General features: G+C 38.9%; 1 protein-coding gene across 2 annotated transcripts in view; it reads left to right on the top strand.

Annotated features, from left to right (window-relative positions):
* The window catches only part of NTN4 (netrin 4), a 112,845-nt gene that overhangs the window by 48,309 nt on the left and 41,503 nt on the right, over nucleotides 1–23,033 (top strand). The gene's annotated exons all lie outside the window — the stretch shown is intronic.

Genomic DNA, 23,033 nt, shown 5'->3' with positions numbered 1-23,033 from the left:
ACCTTGTACTTCGATTCAGTGTGGTTGTGCTGTCACTCATGAGTCGAGCAATGCAGGATAGTGTCAGGAAAGAGGTTATTCTGGGCTTTGGTTTTAACTGTGTGTGCTGCCAGCTGGGCTCAGGCCTCACCCTTTGGAAAGATGGCCATCTGCTCTAACCATGTAGCCTGCCTGCAGCCAGGTTTCTCAGTTACAATAAAGTTACTGTAGGAGCCCCCTCCCTTAAAAAGAGAGAGAGAGAGAGAGAGAGAGAGAGAGAGAGAGAGAGAGAGAGAACTATCAATCTATAAAGAAGATCTGGATAACCAAGGAAAGGGGATCACATAGTAAATGTGTTTTGTTTTTCATTTCAAAAGGAGGTTAGAATAATAAGTCTATTCTAGAAGACTCTATGGGACAGGAGCTGCATTTCCTTAATAATCTCAGACTGCTTTGAAATCAAAATCAATTTCCCTTTAAAATAATACTAGTTTTGTGGCTTCCTGCTCCCCAGCTTTCATATTTATTTCAACTTGTGCAGTGGTGGTGGTAGCCCCTACTGCTGTAACTATAGCATGTGCTAAAACCAGGCAAGACATAGTCCAACCTGGAGGTAGAGCCAGGTAGAGGTAAGAAACAGACTATGTGGTCAAGGGTATGTTGGCTTCCAGGGATCCAGTTCCATGAGAATCCCTGCTGTCTCTATTCTAGGAAGGAAGGAAAGAAGGAAGGAAGGGAGGAAGGGAGGAAGAGAGGGAGGGAAGGAGGGAGGGAGGGAAGGAAGGAGGGAGAGAGGGAGGGAGGGAGGGAGGGAGGGAGGGAGGGAGGGCAATTGGACCAGCAAAGGCTTATGGTTAGTTGGAAATGTGAATCATTCTGACTTCAGATCTTTCCCATCCCTGAGCTTAGGTGAATTTTGTTTTGTTTTATTTTATTTTATTTTGTTTTATTTTATTTTATCTTATTTTATTTTATTTTTAATCTTTACCTGAGGATATTTTTCCATTGATTTTTAGAGAGAGTCGAAGAGAGAGGGAAAGACAGAGAGAAATATCAATGTGAGAGAAACACATCCATCGGTTGCCTCTGCATGAGCCCTGATCAGGGCCTGGGCCAGGTAGGAGCCTGCAACCAAGGTACATACCCTTGACTGGACTCGAACCTGGGGCCCTTCAGTCTGCAGGCCAACACTATCCACTGAGCCAAACCGGTTAGGGCTGAATTTTATGTATTTTTTCTGGATTATTAAGAGCTGGATTAAATTTGGGTATAGGTGCCACTTTTGAAGGTGATGTTTTATTCCTATGGTTGCTTAGCTAAACAAATTGCACATTGAAAGCACAGTCTTTTGCCTCAGGAAGAACATAGTCATAGGGTCAATTGTCCTCCCACATTTGTGTATCTGTGAACACCATTCATTATAGGTATGTGGAAATAAATAACTGGATTTGTAAATTGTTCATGCAGAATGGAAGGTAGCCTCATAAGAAATGCTCTCTTTTACTTGCCAGCTTGCCCTGGGTAGTGTGTATAAATCTAACTTTCTTTAGTTTTTCTTTATAGCTGTCATTTTCAAAGAGTTGGTCCCTGAACCAGCAGCAGCAGCATTACCTGGGAACTTGTTAGAATTATGAATTCTCAGGCCCTAGCCCAGACCTACTGAATCAGAAACTCTAGCGATGGGGCCTAGAAATCCATGTTTAACAGACCTTCTGGGTGATTATAATGCTTGCTAAAGTTTGAAAGCTGCTGCTCCATAGACAGCTACAACTAATATTGTGAGGGCAACTAAGTAAGACCTGATTTTATGTGCCATAATTTTTTATGGCTGATGATAGAGAATTAAGGAAGTTAATGGAAATGATTCTTTGTCTGTTTCTTAAGCTATATAAGATTTTAGGGTCATTTTCTTTCTTTGGGAGTAGGAAGTAGGAAAAGATATGAAGTAGAATACAAGTTGGCAGGTTCATTTATCTTAAAATACGCCTGTGTCTTTTATTGATTGGTTGATTGATTGATTATTTTGAGAGAAAAAGAGAGAGAGAGAGAGAGAGAGATGGATCAGTTGCCTCCTACATGTCCCCCAACCAAGGATCGAACCCACAACCTGGGTATGTGCCCTGACTGGGAATCAAGCCCGCTGCCTTCTGGTATACGGGACAGTGCTCCAACCAACTGGCCAGGGCACTCCCGTGTCTTTAATAGTAGTACCACCTTTTCCGTGTTTGTCCTTCTATCTTTTTCCAGTTCAATTTGTTGCTCCTTTTACTAGAAGGCAGAACAATGATTGATATCCTAACACTGGAGTCAAATAGACCTGGATTTGACTCACCACATTTACTAAGTTGGTCTCACTGCATCTCAGTTTCCTAAGAAAATGAGGATGACATCTATCTTATATAGTTAGTGTAAGGATTAAAAAAATATGGTAGCCAATGCCTAGGATATGATAGACACTACCTATGGTTATTGCTGTTATTATATTGTACTAGAGGCCCGATGCATGAAAATTCATGCAATGGGCCTTCCTTCCCCTGGCTGCCGGCACCGCCTTCACTCTGGCCAGTGCCGCCTTTTCGGTCTTGCCCGGAACCGCCTTTCCACCTTCCCACGCTGTCCAGAGGACCGGAGTGGCTGGGGCAGCCGCTCGGCACCTGTGTATGCAAATTAACCCACCATCTTTATTGGGTTAATTGGCATACTCACTCCTGATTGGCTGGTGTTCATCACGAAGGTATGGTCAATTTGCATCTTATTCTTTTATTAGTGTAGACTATTTTAACTACTTCCATATACTCTTCTACCCCAATAACAACAAAAATAAATTGTAGCATATGTGCTGTTGGACATGTATACAGGGCTAGAGGTCTTGTGGCAAGGAACACTGTACTTTGACTCCAGCCTCCTGGGATCCCAGAAATTATGTGAAGAGGAGATCTCAAGATTTTTTTTGTTTGCAGCTGGAGAGGACTTATTTAGATCCTTTTTCCTTAGCAGCTGGTGATTTTACAGCTGTTTATGGATGATACTATGAAGGTACATGGAAAGCTTCATTGTTTTACCGAAGTATTGTCCACAAGATAACACAGAAGTCTTAGAATACGAGGAACAATTGTTTAAACCTCTTGAGTTACACTTGTTATGGTGGTGGATTTTTTTTTTTTTACTGATGTGTTCAAACCTAAGAGTAGCATTGAGACCTATGGAACCATATAGTGTGTTTTGAGAAAAATGTTACTTAGCCACCTACCTTTGTGAGTAAGGATTTAGAATCATTCATACAGTTTCATGGCAGAACCTGAATACAATTATTCATGTATTTATGTTTGCACATCTTACATGCCATGTTTTGTAAATTCAGAACAGGTTTAAGACCACTGTTCTTATCTTCTTTTAAAAAAATTATTTACTGTGAATAAGCGAAAAGTAATAATGAGAATGCTCTTGACTCTTCAAGGTATTAAGGGAAAGATCAGAAGGCTTAAAAACAATCAATAAAGTTATTAAATTAGAACATTATATCAGAATTTAAAAATATTTTATATAGTAAAATATATATTCATGTTTGAAAATTAACACCTATAAATTGGACATGTAAAACTTCCAATTAATCTAGTCTTAATTCTCTAGGTCTTCTCAGCAGAGAAAAAAATGATCATAGGCCCTAACCGGTTTGGCTCAGTGGATAGAGCATCAGCCTGCGGACTGAAAGGTCCCAGGTTTGATTTCGGTCAAGGGCATGTACCTTGGTTGCGGCACATCCCCAGTAGGAGGTGTGCAGGAGGCAGCTGATCGATGTTTCTAGGTCTCTATCCCTCTCCCTTCCTCTCTGTAAAAAATCAATAAGATATATATTTTTTAAAATGATCATAGATTATAAATACTACTATTAATAGTTATCACTTATCAAATGCGTGTTGTGTACCAAGTCTTATGCCTTCGTGCTATAAATGTTATTAAATCTAATATTCACAACAACTGGATGATGCAATATCTTCATTTTGTTTCATAGATGAGGAAGTGAGGCTGGGAAATGTTATCTGGCTTCTCAAAAGTTGTGAAGGGGTGGAGCTACAGTTTAAATTCGCCTGTCAGACACTGAAGCCCATTCTCTTTTTGCTGCTGTTGTGCTGTTAAAGATTTAGATCTAACCAGGGTTGTTATTATGCCAAGAACAGAGAAAAAAGAAGGGATAAAGTACAGGAGGGGCAAGGGAGATGGGGACAAGCTCAAGGGATTGATTATCATGATGGACTATATAGAATCTAAACTGAGCAAGGAGGAAAGTTAGGACACAAGAGAGCAAAGACTATTCCCACCACCAAAGGTCTGCTGTTTCATATTTTATAAAGCCCTTTCTCATGTATTGTTTCACTAGATCCTTACTACAACATTGGAGGTATTTTTATTTCAATTCTGCAGATAATGGAAACTGAGATACAGAGAGATTAATGTACTTGCTTCAAGTCACAGTGATAGAGCAATTACTCAGAATCCTTATTATTGTACCCCACCTCCATACCCAATAGGCTACCAAGAAAAAAAAAAAAACCTATCATTAAAAAGACTCTTTTTATAGGGATAGATCATCTACCCAAGTCATCTACATTTTAATATGGAACCAGAAATTGTCATTGATTCTCTCTCTTCTCTTCCATTCAGTAACTAGTGAAATGGCTTAAAGGGAGGAAAGAAGAAAGAGTCAAAGCAATAAGTTTGGATAATCTACAAAGTAAAAAATTTAGGAGTGACTATTTTTTGAGGGGTATGCATCATCTTTGATGCTTATTTTTTGGCTTTATTAAGAAGAGGGATTTCTGTACCTACAATCCTACTTTCATATCTAGCCCTAAATAATTTTCCCTGTGAATGAAAAACAGCAGCAATCCCAGTTATTTCATTTTGTCACATCAAATCTGGAGGAATGGGTAATCCTATCACGAAAGGGGACACAAGGTTGTATCCCTAAAGTAAACAAAATATAAAGCCTGCTAACTTGGTACTTTTAGTGTGAGGCTGTTCTCAATCCATTGCAAGGTCTTAACCTTCTCATTTCAATGTTCCTGTGTTAGCATGGTATAGTTTTGCCAGTAGTCCCTTGGCAATGAGTAACTACAGATACCATATAAGGTGAACAGAATGTTGTTATACTGCATTTACTACCTTGTGTTTCCTGGAAGGGCAAGCCAGTAAAATATGTTCATGGCTGGAAATTATTAGTGTTTTGACTATAAAACTTCCAATTAATCTAGCCTTGTTTTCTGTCTAGACAATAAGACATGTTCTCTTTTAATGACAAGAGTTGCCTGAGATTACTCTTTTCATTGGATGATCAGGAAACCAGAAGACTTCAGAACTAAAGGCATTATAAAGCAATTTTGCACTCATGAAAGAATTCCCAATGGGTTTTCTTTTAAGAGTTCCCTTAGAATATTTAAATATTTATTTATAAGCCTCTATTTCACAGAGAGGTAAAAGGACAAAAATACCTGAAAACGAAAATGTTGGTGTCAGAGCTGACATCTCTGAAAGTAAAATATACACCAATTAGAAAGTAAGGTCGGTTATCCAAATATAATATTTGTACATTCAACTTTTCATGAATTGCAGAATGTGGAACACATGTAGATTTAGGTCAAAACTGGGGTGTCGTAAAGCTGCAAAAAAAAAACGAGTTCCTTTAACAGGTTCAAGTTGCTAGTTTTATAAATTTGGGAAACAACAAGTTAAGTTTGACATATTTTAACTATAAAGTGCTCCTTAGATATCTCACTTTGAAAGTTTTTATGAATATTTCCTTTTCAGTATAGCACTTTTGGGTCCATCCTATGGATATTTGGGAGCCTGGAGTCTGAGCTCTGGGTCAGGAAAGCCTAGACTCTCTACCTAACTGCTAATATAATAGGGTGTGGGGGAAGCTTCATGGAAAGAGAAAAGCTTAGGTTGCAGATAGATACCTGACTTCTGGTTCACAGCCCCAGCTCTCACATCTCTAACGTGTTTCTTTTGTGTCTTGCCAATTTTGTAAGAACTGAAAATGTACTTCAGTTTTTCCTAAAACAACTGCATTCAGTAGAAGATAAGCTGTAATTTAAATCCTCAGTCCCTCTTGTGAGGAAAAGTTTTAGTGACCAGACACATAAGGTTAAAATACACATACACACACACACACACACACACACACACACACACACACACTCACACACACGATAATTATTCTACTAGACAGAGAAATTCACAGCCATTTCAAACAGTGAGAAAACCCAGGTCTGTTCATCTTGGCATTCAAAGCTTTAATACAGTACTATAATTGGAACTACAGTTGTATTATATCTTAGCAATGTCAATATTTTAATGGAATAAAATAGTACATGTATGGTAATATAAAAGAACTACAGTTCCTGTTAACTCATTATAAGATTTTTTAGTTATATAGAATCTAATATCTTTTTAACTTTTCTCTCTAGCTCCTTAGATATAAAGAAAAAAGAATTATGGTTTCAAAAACTACAATATATTTAGCTTTAAGAGAGCTCACATATTAGAAATAGAAAGAAGATTATATGTGTTCCACTATTAAATATTTCATATATAATATAAATAATTATGCAACTCGTAAGAGTAAACACTGATCAAGTGTCCTTTGCCTTTTATTTTTGCATCTCTAAAGGCACCACTAGCAGGCATGTAATTCAGCTGGCTAGGTCAGCTCTCAGAATTCTTGAAGGGCAGTGGTTTCATTGTTTCCCAGACAAGGCGCTGGTAGGCATTAAAATTAAAGAGAATGTGGGATCCTAGTATTTCCATATGCTGAATAGAGGCTAAAGATCGTAGTGGTGGCCTACTAATTTTGTAATTCTTATTTGTAAGTTAATTCAATTTTCAAATATAATAAAAAGGGAATTTAACAACTGTTGGATTACATTTTGCCACCTCACTTCATTAACATTTTGCAAAGCAAAGAATTACAGCTTATTTCATCAAACATTTAGGTTATTAGTGGCCTTGACACAAAACCCCAATCATTTCTCTACCCTTCCAGTGTCCCCTCTACCTATCTCAATTAGGACATTTACCTCACTATATTGTAATTATTTGCTTACATATCAAACTTTCCCTATCTGCTAAACTGTCTGATTCTTTAATGGAAAATAGCGGGCCATTCATAATGTCTAACATTAAATAGATTTTAAAAATCCTGGGTCAATATATAAATTAATTAATCAATGACATTTTTTAAAGAATATTTTTATTGATTTCAGACAGGAAGGGAGAGGAAGAAAGAGATAGAAACATCAATGATGAGAATCATTGACTGGCTGCCTCCTGCATTCCCCACACTGGGGATCCAGCCCACAATCCGGGCATCTGCCCTGACAGGAAATCTAACTGTGACCTCCTGGTTCATAGGTCAACACTCAACCATTGAGCCACACTGGCCAGGCATCAATAACATTTTAAAAATAAGATATAATAATGTTATTCACTTGAGATAATAATGTTAGTAACATTAATAGTTATTGTTTTTGATATTCTCTGTCACATACATCTTCTATTTTAATCCTCAGATAAACACAAGGGGCCAGTATCATTATCTTTATTTTATATGGAGAAACATATATCTTGCTATTAAGGAACCTTTCCAAGATTATTGAGATCAGGGATTAGATACCCTATGTATCTGTTTCCAAAATTTATTCTCTTTATGTCACATTTATCCACATAATGATAAGAAAGAATGCAATTTAAAATGGACAAAGGTTTGAATGGACATTTCTCTAAAGAAACTATGCAACTAGCCAATAAGTGCATGAATAGATGCTTGCAGTCCCTAGTCATTAGGGAAATGCAAATCAAAACCACAATGCAATACCACTTCATATCCACTAGGATGACTAATAAAAAAGACATAACACCAGGTGTTGAGAAGCATGTGGAGAAATTGGAACCCTCATACATTGCTGGTGAGAATGCAAAATGGTGCTGCTGCTATGGAAAACAGTCTGGCAGTTTCTTTAAAAATTTAATACAGTTACCATATGAGCCAGCAATTCTCCTCAGTTATATATCCAAGTGAACTGAAAACCTATGTCTACACAAAATCTTGTACATGAATGTTCATAGTAGCATTACTCATAGTAGCCCAAGTGGCAACAATCTGATGTCCAGCAACGGATGAATGAATGAACAAAATGTGGTATATCCATCCATAATATTTTTACAGAATAGTATCCTATATAATAAAAGCCTAATATGCAAATTATTCCCTCAGGCAGTTGTTTGACCGGGAGTTTGACGTGTGCTGCCCACCAGGGGATGGTGCGGAACACAGCGGGCATCAGCGATGCGCTGCAACCTCTCGCTGGCTACCTGGGGGCAGGGGTGATGGGGACCAAGGTGCAGTGAGAACGTGGGGTGTCCGCCAAGCTCACTCTCACTCGCCCTGCTACCCTCTCCTGGAATGCCAGAGCTTGCGCGCCTGGGAAGCCCCCCCCCCAAGCCCCCAACCCCCCACCCCACCCCCACGCTCAGGTGCCAGGTGCGGGGCCGGGTGCCTGCCCCCGCACCTACGCAGAGTCTTCCGGGTGAGCCAGGCCACAGCCACCGGACCGCAGGGGCCAATCAGGCTCCCTGAGGGTTCACGCAGAAGCCAGTCTGCAAGGCCAGCCGGGAGAGAGCATGCTGCCAGCCCAGCTTCCCCAGCTTCCGTGTGGTACCGCTGGGTGGCCAAGAGGCCCACACTGTGCCCCCGCCCACAGCGTCCGGCCACGCTCACCACATATCCGCATGAGGACTCGGGCGCCGTGACTCAGGTGGATGGGGGCGAACAGGGCTCAGGTGCTGCACAAGGTTTCTTTTGAAAATGCTCTAGAATTAGATGGTGGTAATGATTGCACACTGTTTTTTAATATACTGAAAACTACTAAATTGTATGATTTGGAATGGTTTAAATGATGAATTTTGTTATGTGAATATAATTCCAATAAGAAAAATTAATAACTAAAAAACAAACCAACTAAATACCATGGCTGGTTATATAGGGATTTTATATATTTACTGGAGGCCCGATGCATGAAAATTCGTGCAAGAGTAGGCCTTCCTTCCACTGGCTGCTGGCACCGGCTTCTATCTGGCACCCAGGACCCAGGCTGCTTCCCTCCAGCCCCGGCTTCATCAGGAATGACGTCCAGAATGACATCCGGAAGACATCTGGTCTAATTAGCATATTACCCTTTTATTATTATAGATTTTCAAGTTCCAGTTTTTCAAGCTGACTGTTTTAAAATGCAATAGCTTTGGATGGATGGGTATTGAAGAAATCCAATTCTTTCAGTATCTGTGTCTGTCTGTGACTGTTGTTTCATCATTATACCGATGATCACAGATTTGTTAATGACTGCATTTGAATAGAGTTGCCAAAGAAGCATAAGTTTTTAATACATCATTATTGATCTTTCATATGAGCATACTCAATAATGAAGACTATGTTTTATAAGGCTCACCAAGAAACAAGCAGTTTTTCAACATAAAAAGAACCATGTGAATGAATTAATTCAACAACAAAAGACATGGAAGAAAACATGCCCTAGCAACTGGCTTCTTGTATTACAATCAGAGACTCATTTATCTTAAACAAGTCAACTTTTGTAACACCCTCTGCACTGTATAGAATACGGAGTGACAGTCAGACAGAGCTGTCAAGAAAAAAGGAAGAAGTGGGAAATGTGAACTAGAATGAATTAAAAAAAAAAAAAACTTTGTAAGAGAATGCAAAATAGCCTTTGACAAGGAATTTTCCTTTAAAATAACCAGAAGCTATGTGAGCACATTGAACAAGTGAATGTCAACGGATGAAAAGTACTTGATAATCCCCCACAGCATTTCTAATAGAATTTACCTGGTCCCCACCTCATTATAAAAACCATCTAAATCCTAAAAGGCCTTGAACAAAACCATCACAAAATGTTCCTTCATTCTCGAATCTAATGTTTCTTGACAGATAACTTGCTTACAAAATGTGTTCTATTAGTTTTTGCCTTCACTCAGTTCCCAGGTTCTTGCCCCATAGTTGTTAATAGTTTTAACAGCATATTAGAAGTTCTATAGTGTTAATTCCACTTCTGCTATTTCTTTTTTAAATTAAATAGGTACTAAGAAATTTTTCCCCTCAATGAGATTTTATCATAATAAGTTATTTTAGGTGTGTGTGGGAAGGAAAAAATCCTTCTGATGACGTCACTGTTCTTAGATGGAACTTCTAATATTTTAGGACTCTCATGGGAGTTCTGCTCCCTATTCTGATTTGCATTGTAGCCTTAGAAAAGTTTAAATATAAAAAGACAAATGCAAAGTGAAATTATGAAAACACATAACTGAGATCAAATGAAGAGCAGAGATGGAGTGGTTGAATGGCTATTAGCAACTATCCTAGTCACTCCACACAGTTATAGGGCAACAATTTTGTTTGAAATTTCATTGCTTAGCTTTATATTGAGATGGTTTCTTATATAGTATTATAGGAAATTCAAAGTTGTCTGTTAGTGTCGGTAGCTGGATATTAATAAAGAATGGGGCCCTAACTGGTTTGGCTCAGTGGATAGAGTGTCAGCCTGTGGACTGAAAAGTCCTGAGTTGGATTCTGGTCAAGGGCACATGCCCACGTTGAGGGCTCAATCCCCAGTAGGGGGCATGCAGGAGACAGCCGATCAATGATTGTCTCTCATCATTGATGTTTCTATCTCTCTCTCCCTCTCCCTTCCTCTCTGAAATCAATAAAAGATAAAAATAAAAAAGAATGGAGCAAATGGAATTAGACATTAAGAAGCCTAATATAAAAAAAAAAGAAGAAGCCTAATCTACTAGGGAGCTGAATCAGACAATAAGCCTGCTCACACACTCCCCAGGGGACTATCGCATCCTCTACCCTTGAGACCTAATCCCCAAAATGGATAGCAAGAATCATTAGCGTTCATTAGCCAGGATTATGGAGGAAGAAATAAAACCAATAAAGGGGAAAGGGGAGGTTCTTCTACTATGAGGCATGTGCAGTAGAAGCTAAGATGGAAATCATACGGAGGAATGTATAGCCTGGGAAAAGGATAAGATTGGTTAAGAATGCAGACCCTAGAAGATCTATGAAATGGATTGGTTAGGGGGAGGGCCCAGAACAAGCCTTCAAGGTATTGGGAAAGAGATTGGTCAGTTTGAAAGCCCAAGATAATATAATCTAAGCCTAACAAGGGCCTCTGGCCCCATAACGTGCGCTCCTGCACTGACATTCTCTCTGTACCAGCCATGTAGGCCTAGCAGCTGAAGGGGGACCAAACATGGTCCCCATGCATGGCTCTAAGTGTGAGCCTAGGTACTGGGGATGGCAGCACAGCCCTAGCTGGAGTGCAGCTGGGAACAGAGACTAGGCTGGCCAGTAGGAGATAGGGACTGTACTAGACTGAACCAATGGCACAAAATTTCTGGACCCTGGCCTTTCTTCTGGGCTTGATGAAAACAACCTGGGACAGCCCTTTGTGTTTGCTCCAGTTTCAATAAATCTTACCACCATACCTCATCCTTCCGTACGTGGCCCCTGAAATGCTTTTCTCCCGACACCATAAGGACCCCATTTCCACCAGCAACATATCTATGGACAAGAACTGCAGAAAGAATATAAAGGTATTTGTCTATATCTTTGCAGCTGAAGAAATTGTGGCTTTTAGAGAAAAGAAGTTAATTTAATATTTTAAGGCAAGAAAGTCTTAGAATCAGAGAGCCTTACTTTATTGCCATTGTATACAAGCAAATCTGAAACCAAATTATGCATATACTCATAGGATTTAACCAAATAAAGGTATGTACTGGATAGACATTTTTAAAAACCCGGTAATCAGAAATAATTCTTAAAACCCATTGAAAACAAGAACAAATATGAAACAGTTCTATGCAATGAAGTAAAAGAAAAATATCTCATAACTTAGTAATAGTATGATCATATCTAAATGTAATCTTCAAAAGCCCCCGGGGCATTACAATTTTCAGTTCAATGCTATTTGCATTTTTATGGCAGAAATATTTATTACAGTCATCAGAAGAAAGATAAAGTGCCTGATGACAATGAAAAGAGGAATCTAGTAGAATTAATCTTGTGACAATATAAGATATTCAAAACCCATCTATAATAATAAAATCGTAATATGCTAATTAGACCAGACAGCCGAACGACCTTCTGGACGTCCTTTTGGATGAAGCCGCCATGGTGAGGGCCAAGCCAGAGGTGGTTAGGGGCGATCAGGTGAGCAGTTAGGGGCTATCAGGCAGGCAGACAGAGTGGTTAGGTGCAATCAGGCAGGTAGGCAAGTGGTTAGGGGTGATCAGGCAGACAAGCAAGTGGTTAGGGGCCATCAGGCAGGCAGGCAGGTGAGTGGATAGGAGCCAGCGGTCCCAGATTGCGAGAGGGTGCAGGCCGGGCTGAGGGACCCCCCCCCCCCACACACACACACACACCTCATGCATAAATTTTGTGCACCGGGCCTCTAGTTTAGCTTTATAAAACATGTTGGAATTCCACTTTTAGAAGTACATCCTCAAGATAAAAAATAGAAGTTAAATATTCTTAAAGAGTAAGGTCATGACTGTCATACAGATACAAAATACTAGTAAACATGTGCCAATGATTTTATTTAACTCGTTATTAATGAGGGATCAGTAAGACATTATAAAGGGTTCAAAGAAAAATTCAAAGAACCACACATACATAGGCAAATAAAAAAATGCTGGAAATATATTTACAAAGTGATGCAAAACAGGTCAATATGAAAGGCAATGGTTAATTGTATTCTTACCAGACACAACTGACTTGCATTTATATGAACAAGAATTATTTTCATTATTATTAATTTTCTACAACTTAGAGAGCTGAGAAATAATTCAATGATAATAAAAGGCAGAGCTAACCCAGAAAGGTGTGCTAGACAGAACACTGCAATCTTTTTTTTTTTTTTTTGTCGGGGGGTGAAGTGGGGGGAGAGGAACATTGCAAAGTCTTTCACAATTTTTCCCAAGACAAAGAATATTATTTGTTAATCAGGGAAATATGCAAAGAAAGTATATTCTGATAATGTGGGTTCCAAAAAGATGTTACATTTGAACCTCTTTCACCCATGGTTATAAATAAAATAAAAATAGTTTCTATCCCTGAACTCACAAAAGAAAGAGAAAGACTTGCTTTGTTCTAGGAAATCATTACTCTGAAGGATAAAAGAATCCTACCTAAAATTACTCAAGAATCTAAAATTGAAAGTAAAGTGCTCACTAGCAAAACATACTGTTGGCCCAATAGATTTTTTGAATTGTAATATTTTAAAGCCTCCTTTTACTTAGCTTTAAAAAGAGGGGTTATTTTATTAATGATATTTTTAAACCTAAAAGTTTCTGTGCAATTTATTTGAAAGGCTTAAATTATGCTTTTCTCTGCTCTGGGGCAGTTTCTGCCTTCCTTTCTGCTAATGGGTGGGCTTGGAGGTAGGGAGGGTTGGTTTCATTTGTTTTATTTTGATTTTGACTAATTATCTAATTTTCACAAAAGGGGCCATGATGAATGTTGAAAGATAAACCACAAAACTTGATTTGAGTTCTTAGTTCCAGTTGTAATACTACAAAACAAAGGTCTTTAAGCAATTTTGGAATTAAGGCCCATCATTTGTTGGAGGCAGGTTTGGTAGCATTTGGAAACTTTGTATGTGTATATGCATGCTTCTGACTACTCCCTCAACTCCTGATCTCTTATGGTAAATAGCATGCACAATGGCACAGATAAACTGCCATTTAGATACATAAATCAAAGCTTTGGAGCATACAAAATTGTGTACATGAAAAAGTGAAAATAAGCCAGCAATCTGAATCTAGAAATTTACCTAAATCATTAAGTTATACTCATCTAGAGGCCTGGTGCATGAAATTCGTGCACGGGTAGCATCCCTAGGCCTGGCCGATGATCAGGGCCAATCGGAGCCTTCCGGCTGCTGGCCAGGGCCTCCCTTCCCTGGCTGCCGGCCATGGCCTTCCTTCGTTCCATGCTGCCCCCTGGTGGTCAGTGCACATCATAGCGAGTGATCGAACTCCCAGTCTCCCAGTTGAACTTCCGAGGGGACACTTTGCATATTAGCCTATTATATATAGATGTTCTCACCATTCTTCATAACCTAAATTAAAACTGACTGTAAAAGTAGATCATGCCTAATAGGGAGAGTAAATAACATAAAGAAGGTGTTATCCACAAAGAACCAATCTGTAATTGGAGTTCATTTCCATTCCTGTTATCATCTCCTTTTGTAAATTTCTTCACTGGAGTTTCTGATAAGTAGGCCTGTTAGTGTTTGATGTGGTGCAGAAATGGCACAGGAGGCAACTGAATGGTCAGTGCATAGATAGGTTTTACAATGAACCAATGAGAATCTAAAAGGATTCTCTATCCTTACATTCCCTAAACTTACTCATGCCAATGTGGCAAATGGGGGCTAATCTTTCTGTATTCACCTATCCCTAAAGCTGCTAGGCTTCTCCCAGAGGAATGGGACTAATAATCTACTCAAGAAATGAATACTCTTAAAAGGAAATGGCTCATGTTGAGTCCAAATCAGCCTTTGTCCTGAAGAACTCTTCAAGGACAAATAGGTTTGGAAAACACCGGCTTTATTTAGATAAGAATCTGAATAGCCTTGGCCAAAGTGGATCACTCAAATATCCTACTCTCTAGGGACTTAGAATGGCATATTTTAGGGGTTAAGATGGTGGCTTTGAGTCAGACTGCTAGAATTCAAACAGCTCCACGACATATTGGCTTTGTGACCTTAGGCAAATTACTTAAACTCTTTTAACTTCAGTTTTCCCCTTTGTGAAATGGCAATGATAATTGTACCTACCTTATTTTGTGTAAATCCAATGAGTTGATATTTATGCAATGCCTAGAACAGTGGCTTGCACATCAGGACATCATGCTACCCAATTATCTACTACTACTATTATTGTTATTATTTATTATCATCATCATCATTATAATTATTATTACTTCCATTTCCCTCCACGACTGACCCTGTTCCTTGGGCTCACAGTAGATCTCCCAGAGCAACTATAGATAACTGCTACACATAAGAACATTTTTACCTACAAGCCTTGCTCAGATGTGAGCTAGTATATCCCTTATAGGAAGCACTGTAGACAAATCTGAATGTCTTTAAATCCTACCCTCCCCCAAATCCTCCTTTGTGACAATTTAAAGTATCTCATTTTCACTTGAAAAGCATAATTAGTACTCTGCCTTCTTGGGAAATTTTAAAAATAGAACTAAACTTCATACTTAAGGTTCTGGATGCTCCATTAAATACATATTGGCTGAATGAACTGTGAAAAACAGTATGGTGTTTCCTCAAAAAATTAAAAATGGAACTTCCATTTGACCCAGTAATCCCACTTCTAGGAATATAATCCAAGAAAACAGAAACACCAATCAGAAAGAATATATGCACCCCTATGTTCATAGTAGCACAATTTACAATAGCTAAGATTTGGAAACAGCCTAAATGCCCATCAGCAGATGAGTAGATTAGAAAACTGTTGTACATCTACACAATGGAATACTATGCTGCTGTAAAAAAGAAGGAATTCTTACTATGTGCAACAGCATGGATGGAACTGGAGAGCATTATGCTAAGCGAAATAAGCCAGTCAGAGAAAGATAAATATCACATGATCTCACTCATTTGTGGAATATAATGAACAACATAAACAGATGAACAAAAGTAGAACCAGAGTCATAGAAGCATCAAACAGACTATCCAACCTATGAGGGAAGGCGGGGGGTGAGGGGGAAAGAGATCAACCAAAGGGCTTGTATGCATGCATATGAGAATAACCAATGGACACAGATTGGGGGGAGAGGCAGGCATGTGCTGTGGGGTGGGGGTGGCTAGGGAGTGGTCAATGTGGGGAAAAGAGACTTATGTAATACTTTAAACAATAAAGAATTTAAATTAAATATCTATATCTATGCTGAATGAAAAAAAATTAACACATTTGTTGAAAACAAATGAGTTAAATTTCAAAGAAATTTAAGTCACTTGTTTCTTCTTCCCTTCAAGGATGTACAATCTAGTGGAGAAAGGCAGATAAACACATGATTACATTCAGTGTACTAAATGTGGTTTTCTTATGAAATTTGCATTGCTCCATTCATACTTTTTTCTAGCTCTGTCAGCCAGAGCAAGGTTCTTGGCACAAGAGTGAGGTAGGCATAGTTGCCTTTGGCTCCTTCCCTCTCCTCTTAAGACATTCCCTTTGCCGCCACCAAAAAGTCACTTCCTTGTCTAGGTAGCTAACTCTGTGTCCAGTTCTAGGATTGAGAACAGATGGCAATAATCCTAGATGATATGTTTGTTGCTAATAACTTAAGGTTTTCCCCCTTTTGAGTGTAAGTGCATTCTTGTAGGGAGCTCCTAGACTTAAACAGCATTGAGGAGCTAAAAGATGAACCTCTACAGGAAGAATTTCAGGCAGCTGGCTAGTGGGGAAGAGAGAAGTACTGCCCAATTTTCCTTCTTTAAGGAAATGACTGCTTCTGCTCTATATCTATTTTTGTTTTATTGTTCATGCTTTCTGACAAGAGCTGTTTTCTCTAGTGTTCAAGTACAGACCAATGAATAGATTACAAAGCTTTCAATTGCTTGCATTGTTGCTATATATATTATTGGGCAAAGCTTTGAAATACTCAGCCTTCAACTTATTTTGCCCCCATTCTGACAGTATGTTTCAAGGTCTCTTTCCCACCAAACTCAATTATTATGCTTCATATTCACCATAGAACTCCCTCTTCTGTTAAATTGAAACATACAAACCTTTAATGGGAAAAAGGAATATTTTATTCGTTAATGAAAAGACATGTTTTCTTACAATGCTTTCTATTCAAAGGTCTGTGCTGTAGCATTGTTGTGCGTGTTTTTGTCCTGCATAAGAGGAACAGGTCCTAACAGGCTAGCCTGTTATTAGAATTTATCTCTTTTCATGCATAAGAAGTTCATTCTTTTAAAAGTTAATCCTTTTCTCTAAAAAGGACATACTATCTTTTTAGAAAGCAATCAGTTTTTGCCTTCACATTTTGTCTTAAATTGCTACATAGCATTGTTCCACTTCTAAATCATTTGTCATAGCTAAGTGGAGGTTTGTGAATTGCTGCAGCTGCTGTTACAGAGCATTTTCCTTTGGTTCATAGAGTAGGGACTGTTTGCATCCTCTTTTCAGAAACATTTTTAAAAGTTCCAATGATGATATGAAAAAAGATTTTCTTTTTTTGACTTTAAATAATTTTTTATTTTTCAATTACAGTTGGCATACAATATTATATTAGTTTCAGGTGTACAACCCAGTAGACTGATAAAAAAAATTAAAACAAAATGGTGTGTGTGTAAAAAGTAATGGCACAACAGCACAAGGAAATTACTCCATTTATGATTCAAGACTTTCTGAATACTTAGCTGTAAAATCTTTCTTTTCCCTACTAACTTTCATCAGAATCTTTAGTTGGACATAAACTATGTGTGTCTTTCTTTCTTAGAATGCATTAGGAAGCAAATTTTGTCACACACTCCTAAAAGAATTCTGCTAATGTGCCTCCTCCAAAGCATTAAGAGATCGGTTTTTTGCTTTGGTAATTCCATTATGGAAGGAAGGAGCTAGAATGGTATTTGTTCTATTACTTCCTGAGTCACAAGCAATGGGGAAAATGCAATGTAAAAATAGGAAAACAGTGTGGGGGGGGGGGGGAATCAGAATAGGTCTTAGTTTAAGGTATAGTCAATATTGACAAATGAAAGTCTGTCTTCAGAAACTATTAACATTTACTTTTTCATTTGTGTCACAAGTAGTGCCTGCAAGAAAGAACAGATATTCTCCTAGCTGTCTCTTGTTTGATTTTCAGATGATCTGCATTGTTAAGATGGCAACAGGACCCAGCCATAGGACATTTGCTTCTTCTCTGGTAGCTAATAAAGGATTATGAGTAGTTGCCTACAACCAACACAAAGACAGAAACCTTAAAATCGTAGAACCTTAAGCCCAACTGATGTTGCTCAGTGGTTGAGCGTTGACCTATGAACCAGGAGGTAATGGTTCAATTCCTGGTCAGGGCACATGCCTGGGTTGTGGGCTCGATCCCTGGTTTGGGGCATGCAGGAGAAAGCCGATCAATGATTCTCTCTCATCACTGATGTTTCTATCTCTTTCTCCCTCTCCTTTCCTCTCTGAAATTAATAAAAATCCTATCTAATAAAGAGGGAATGTGCTAATTGACCCTCATGCCGTCGCAAAGATGGTGACACCCACAGCCAATAGGAAGGAGTATGCTAATTAACTGCCATGCCATCAAAGGTGGTGGCGCCCACAGCCACAAGATGGTGGTGCCCAGTCCCCTCAGCCCCGCCAGGGCAGCAGGCGCGCCTGCCTCTGGAGTCCCCCAGTCCCCTCAACCCCCTAGTCGCCCAGGGCTGGCCTGAGGCACAGGCAAGCCTTGGATGGTGGCTGCCCAGCTGCCCAGGGCTGGCCCAAGGTGCAGGCAAGCCTTGGATGGCAGCTGCCCAGCCACCCAGGGCCGAGGCTCAGGTAACCAGGGCCGGCCGAGGCTTGCACTGCCGGCAGTGGCAGCAGCAGAGGTGTGATGGGGCATCACCTTCCCCTGATTGCCAGGTCGCCTCCCGCCCCTGAAGGCTCCCAGACTGTGAGAGGGGGCAGGCCAGGCTGAGGGACACCCCCTCCAGTGCATGAGTTTTCATGCACTGGGCCTCTAGTATTTTTAAAAATCATAGAACGTTAAGACTAGAAGGACCCTAAAAGTTTTCTAGGCCAATCTTCCATCTAATATTTAAATATTCTACAATATCTTGATATTTGATTGTTCAACCCATTTGCCTGACACTGTCAATGGCCAGATTCTCACCACCTCTTGCCATGGATAATTTCCTCAACTCCATGATTGCTGACTACTAAAGGCCTTCCGCCCCAAAAACAATAATAATTGGAAAAAGCAGCTTTTCTAGGCAAGACTTATGTATCTTCCAATGATGTGTTTCAAAGATGATAATTTCTTCATTTTGCTGCCCACCTAGATTCCTGAGTCTGTAGCCTCAGATATAAAAATAAATAAATAAATAATGGTATTTTCTCTTTGTATTTATTTGGCTATAATATATATAAATATTTGTCACCGAAGTGCACGGCTATTAATGAGCATGCTGTTCTAATAATTCTTTAAATTACTGGTTCAAAATTTGTATGAGTTCCTCCCTGTAAGATAAATATGCTAAAAGTGATTTGCAAGTAGGTTAATAGTAGTAACAAATAAATAATATTAGATATAAGTAGGAAAAATTTTGTAAAGTACTTTTATTATAATAGAGGGGGTATAAAACTCATAGAGTACCCAAAATGCCAAGGTGTACCTCTTAGATAATCAGGAACTATAGATTTGTTGTTAAAGTACATTTCTCATTTTCTAATTAGATAGCCAGACACCACTCCTCTTCAAATAAATCTTAAGTACACAATCCCATTTTCCTGCTCTTTATCTAGTTTATGTTTGTGTACCAAATAAGAGCTATGTTTAACTAAGTTGTTACTAAAGTTTCCTTTGTTGTTTTTTCAATGAAGACCTAGTTTTACTTGCACATTTTTCACAAGCATCAAATAGTGGGTGATCTTTCAAGCTTGAACAGTAACAGTTGTATTGCTGAGGAAGGATTTCTTGTTTCAAATGATCTAGATAATGATTTACAGCTATTTTGGGTAATACTCAAAATGACAGCTCCTTGAATTTTTTTGTGTGCAGAAAAATTTGCTGGGCTGGCATCTTTCAGACCCTGGGAGGTCATCCCAATTCTCAGCATGTGGGAAACAAGGGAATGCTCTGAAATCCTTACTACAGAGGGAACTGACCTTCTACATTATCTTGTGATACATGTGAATGTTTGATGAGATATCCCCAAATGTCTGTGGCCTCCTGAAGCCTGGAATTTGTGGGCCAGGGCTAACCTATGAGCTGTGGGTATTCCAGGACCAAACCTGAAACATTGACCTATAATGATAGTTTACTTCCTCTAAAGAAAACTAACAGTACTTTGTAGTATCTATCTTTATATAGTACTGTATACATGGTTGTTAAAAAGTATAAAGGATGCAAAAAGGCAGTAAATAAGAATTAACAACCTTTTAAAATTCTGAACATTATCAGAAAATACACATGGGTACCACTGGCTGTTGGAAAGTATAAGCTGAGATATAATAATAATATTTCAAGTACTAACCTGGCACTATACATAGTTATTACAATATTATTGACTACTAGAGGCCTGGTGCATGAATTCGTGTACCAGTGGGGTCTGGCCAGCCGGGGTAAGGGGCCATGGGTCGTCAAACTCCCAGTTGAGGGGAGAATTTGCATATTAGCCTCTTATTATCCTATATAATAAGAGAGGAATATGCTAATTATCCATTACGCCCTGAGGCATAACGACCAACCACATAACAACCAGATCACGGATCTGCAGGAGGGTGGGGCAGCGAACTACAAGTGGGCGGCTGACAGCTACAGGAGGGGGCAGGGCAGCAAGCTATCGGGAGAGGAAGGGGAGAGGGGGGTGGGGGGAGCTACAGGAGGGCAGCAACGACCTACTGGCGCACGGATTCGTGCGCAGGGCTACTAGTATAGAATATTCCCTATGCTGTACTTTACATCCCCAGGGTTATTTTGTGACTACCAATTTGTACTTCTTAATACATTCACCTTTTTAATCCAGCCCCCCAAAGCCCCCTCCCCTCTGATAGCTGTTCTCTATCTATGAGTCTGTTTCTATTTTGTTAGTTTATTTTGTTCATTAGATTCATCATTTCGTAAAATTATATAGTACTTGTCTTTCTCTGACTGATCTTCATTATACTACCAAACTTCTTTCAGCTACACAAGTTTGTCTTTACTTTACTAAACTCTTCAACTTTGGAAAGTTTTTCTTATTCAGTTTTTCCAAAGATTCCATTTTGTTTGAAATCAGCATCTCATACAAGTAAACAAAGTTATTCAGTTTTTACTGAGAGTCTTTAAAGAATCTTACTATGCAGAAGTTATTTGATAAAGAGTTTCCATTTTCATGATGTTAAGGAATGTTGAATTTAAAAGATTTAATAAGCCCAGCCAGTGTTGCTCAGTGGTTGAGCATTGAGCTATGAACGAGGAGGTCACAGTTCGATTCGACGTCAGACCACATGTCCGGGTTGCAGGCTCGATCCCGAGTGTGGGATGTGCAGGAGGCGACCAATCAATGATTCTCTCTCATCATTGATGTTCCTATCTCTCTCTCCCTTTCCCTCCCTCTCTGAAATCAATAAAAATATATATTAAAAAATATTTAATAAGAGCAGTAGGACTAGAGCATTTCTTCCAGAATATATGAAAAATCAGATATCCTGGAGCTAGGATGAAAATACCTCACTCTTATAGACCAGTAGAAATTGAATTCCTGCAGACCTCCAATTTTAAGTGCAAATTTGTCTTTAGAGCTTGCCTGGATGTGAAAATGGAGATGTATAGTAAACTCTTACAACTCCATGGGACTTTACATATCAGTAGCTCCTATGGAAAAATGATCACAGAGAGAAGCCCAAGAAAATGGGTAACTACAATTCACTTCACAATTGGGCATTCCAAGACAAAACTAGTAAATTGAATTATAACATTAGTTGAGTTTCTACAAAGAAAACCAACAAAAATTTTGGCAACATCATGGTACTCTGAGGAACCAATTCCACCATCTCAAATAAGTAATATATACTTATTTACTAATCCCTAAAAGCTAAAAAGACAGCTATAATCAATTTTTATTAAGCACAAAAATCTTACATTACAATACACAGAAATGAAATTTAGCAAGATGGCCACCAAAATCATTGTTTATAAAATTTTCCAGGTTATAACTCTTAGGCCTCATGTGGTTTATTCACAAATAGCCTGCAGTTCTCCAAGCACTATGTAATCCTTGCACTTGAATATGTGAATATAAGGTCCACAGTAGTTATATATCATACTTGGATAATATATATGCTACTTTCAGAGTCCCTCCATAAAGACATATATATATAAATATATACGTATATGTATATATACTAGAGGCCCGGTGCACAACATTCATGCACTGGGGGAGGGAGGGTCCCTCAGCCTGGCCTGCACCCTCTCACAGTCTGGGACCCCTCCTTAGCGCTGTTGCAGAGGAGGGAGAGGCTCCCGCCACCGCTGCTGTGCTTGCCAGCTGTGAGTCACAGGGGGAACGCACTGACCGTTAGGGGGCAGCTCCTGCACTGAGTGTCTGCCCCCTGGTGGTCAGTTCATGTCATAGCAACTGGTTGTTCAGCCATTTGGTCTATTTGCATATTAGCCTTGTATTATACATATAGGATATTAAGATAATTAAAAGAGAAAGGGGCTCTTGGGTAAAATAACACAACTTACTGGAGTGTTAAATTAGGTCAAGCAGTAGATCAATGTATTGGTGTAACTATTTCCAGATTTGTTGAACTCTAGGAACTCATTTTGATTCTGACCATTCTAACTACATGTCATTTTTAATAGTTCCTTTACCATTGCAATCAAAACATTTTAGATTATCCCTAGACTCCTAGCACCACACCTTGGTTTATTTTGTTTCCTCTTCCTGGTAATTTTCTTCGCTACTGTCAGAAATACTGTCCATCTCAAGGACCAGCTCAAAACCCAATCCTTCTCATAAAGCACTCCAGAACTGCCAACCTATAGTAATTTTCACAACCTTTTAATTCCAACATCATTTTGTTCTTAGGTATTTATTTATTGTCTAGTTTTATCTGTAATTTTTTTCTATGTAAATCTTTTTTTCTCTAGCTACATTTATACTTCTCTTAAAGACAGAAATTATATTTTGTAGTGCTTTGTGGACCAAACATTACCTGACGTATTGAATCTCCAGTGTGCATGTGTGTTTGTGTGTGTGTGT

The sequence above is a fragment of the Eptesicus fuscus genome, chromosome 7, assembly GCF_027574615.1.
Source record: "Eptesicus fuscus isolate TK198812 chromosome 7, DD_ASM_mEF_20220401, whole genome shotgun sequence".
Lineage (NCBI taxonomy): Eukaryota > Metazoa > Chordata > Mammalia > Chiroptera > Vespertilionidae > Eptesicus > Eptesicus fuscus.
This window is presented reverse-complemented; position numbering and strand designations above follow the sequence as displayed.